The sequence below is a fragment of the Gymnodraco acuticeps genome, unplaced genomic scaffold (genome assembly GCF_902827175.1).
Source record: "Gymnodraco acuticeps unplaced genomic scaffold, fGymAcu1.1, whole genome shotgun sequence".
NCBI lineage: Eukaryota > Metazoa > Chordata > Actinopteri > Perciformes > Bathydraconidae > Gymnodraco > Gymnodraco acuticeps.
This window is the reverse complement of record NW_022992232.1, coordinates 2,110,198-2,113,088: the sequence shown is the minus strand read 5'-3', so window position 1 is coordinate 2,113,088 and position 2,891 is coordinate 2,110,198. Positions and strand designations below refer to the sequence as shown.

General features: G+C 43.5%; 1 pseudogene; it reads left to right on the top strand.

Annotated features, from left to right (window-relative positions):
- The first annotated feature begins 1,801 nt into the window (after positions 1-1,801).
- LOC117539859 lies at positions 1,802-2,891 on the top strand (annotated as a pseudogene).

The window sequence follows — 2,891 nt, the reverse complement described above, 5'->3', positions numbered from 1 at the left end:
TAGTTTGCTAGTTATTACGAAGATTACTTCAGGAAATTGCGTCCATAGAACGTTTTCATTGTTACCAAGGTGGTTGCTAGGGACGCTGCTATTGATATTATTTCTGTTATGTTGTGTAACTGTTTAATGGTGTTATCTTTATTACTACCCCCTTCCCCGTCAATGTAAAGTGTTGGTCCACAGCCCAAACGTATTAGTTTAACAAAATCCGCATCTAAAGATACGTTATTTTCCCCTGTGCAATTCCAGTCTCACATCTCACAGCACATCGTCATTAACATATACCGGAAACAGACCGAAAACATTTTTAAAAAAAAAATAATACTTTATTCCGAGAGTGCTTGTTTTTCTCTTTGAAAGTCATCACATAACGGCATTGTAATACACGGTTCGGCTGCATTACATATTACATATCTGCCGTAGTTCTCTATTTATAGAGCCCTGATGAGAAGACTTCTAGACAAACATGAGGAACTGAAAACGTGACGTGGATCATAAATATATCAGCCATTAAACAACATCTTACATTTCTTTTCACACAACACGTCTCCTTGCAGTATCAACACTAATTCGGCTGACTTTTATATTTGATCCAATTGGTAGATAGGCTGTATTTACATCGTAAAGGTGCACAGCTGATATAAAGGGACACCTAGTGGTTAAAGCATGTTATTGAAATGTATTATTTTTATTATTAGATATTAATAGGATCCCTATAAAGTATATTCATTACTCGTTATTCTCTATTAATAGATAATTAAATACTGTATAATGACTATTTTGCACATCCCTTTCAAGATTTCAAAATTTTCTAAGGTTTATTGACTTATCATATTCACAAACGGTGTGAAGACATCTATCAATATGTGTGCATGCCTCCAGCAATGTTAACTATGTTGAAGCACTTATTTTAACTGATATTATACATATGTATTATACTCTTATAAAATGTATGTAGATATTTAATCTCCGGCCTTGTCAGGTATTGAACAATCAATAAATAAAGAACACAGAATTGTTAAATATAAAACACAGAATTTGTGTAATTATACTAAATGATTTACAAATAAACACCACTGCATATTTACAACTGTTACACATGCTGATGTAACGCAAATGTTTCCAACTTGGGATCAATAAAGTATATCTTATCTTAAGCTGATCGATGGCAACTGCCATATTTGCAAAATGTGCCTCTGAACCTTGACAAGTGCATGTTTCAGGCTTATCAATTAATGTAATGTAATGTTAAAAGGTTGATGATATTCACTCTTCTTTTTCTGACTCACCTTTACTCACCGCTGGGTCACCAGACCCTCCTTCCACCAACACACTTACCTCCTTTTCCCCTCTCTCTCCAAGTGAGGTTCTTACCCTCATTACCTCTGCCCGCCCTACCACCTGTCCTCTGGACCCTATCCCTTCAAACCTCCTTCAGACTATCGCTCCTGATATTCTACCGTTTCTCACCCATTTCATCAACACTTCTCTAACTTCTGGTCACTTTCCAAACAGTCTCAAGGAGGCAAGAGTAAACCCTCTCCTAAAGAAACCCACTCTCAACCCGTCTGATGTTATAAACTACAGGCCTGTCTCTCTCCTCCCGTTTCTGTTTAAATCACTTGAACGCACTGTCTTTAAACAACTCTCCTGTTATCTCAATCAGAACAACCTTCTGGATCCGCACCAGTCTGGTTTCAAGGCAGGTCACTCCACAGAAACTGCTCTCATTGCTGTCACGGAGGAACTTCACACTGCCAAAACTGCATCCCTCTCCTCTGTCATCATCCTATTGGACCTGTCTGCTGCATTCGACACGGTGAATCATCAGATCCTCCTTCGCACTCTCCAAAAACTTGGAGTTTCAGGCTCTGCACTTTCCCTCCTCACCTCATACCTGAAAGACCGTACCTACAGGGTGACTTGGAGAGGGTCTGAGTCCGACTCTTGTCAATTAACTACGGGGGTCCCTCAGGGCTCTGTTCTTGGTCCCCTCCTCTTCTCCCTGTACACAAACTCGCTCGGATCAGTCATTAGCCCGCATGGTTTTTCTTACCACTGCTACGCTGATGACACCCAATTAATTCTGTCCTTTCCCCGCTCAGAGACCCAGGTCATTGCACGCATCTCTGCTTGTCTAGCTGACATCTCTCAGTGGATGTCTGCTCACCACCTCAAGCTCAACCTTGACAAGACTGAGCTGCTCTTCCTCCCGGGAAAAGATTGTCCCACTCTTGACCTAACAATCAACATCGGCACCTCAGTTGTTTCCCCGACTCAGACTGCAAGGAATCTGGGTGTGACCCTAGATAACAACATGTCCTTCACTGCAAACATCGCTGCTACAACCCGTTGCTGCAGATACACGCTTTACAACATCAGGAAGATACGTCCCCAGCTGACTCAGAAAGCGACTCAGGTTCTGGTCCAGGCTCTCGTCATCTCACGCCTAGACTACTGCAACTCCCTCCTGGCTGGTCTACCTGCATGTGCCATCCGACCTCTGCAGCTCATCCAGAATGCAGCGGCTCGTCTGGTCTTCAACCTTCCTAAATTCTCCCACACCACTCCGCTCCTCCGCTCCCTTCACTGGCTTCCGGTAACTGCTAGAATCCACTTCAAGACACTGGTACTTGCTTACCATGCTGCGAATGGATCTGGCCCTTCCTACATCCAGGACATGGTTAAACCGTACACCCCAGCGCGTGCACTACGCTCTGCATCAGCCAAACGACTCGTTGCGCCCTCGCTGCGAGGGGGACCCAAGTTCCCATCGGCGAAAAACACGTGGGTTTGCTGTCCTGGCTCCAAGATGGTGGAATGAGCTCCCCATTGACATCAGGACGGCAGATAGCTTGCACATCTTCCGGCGCAAACTGAAAACTCAGCTC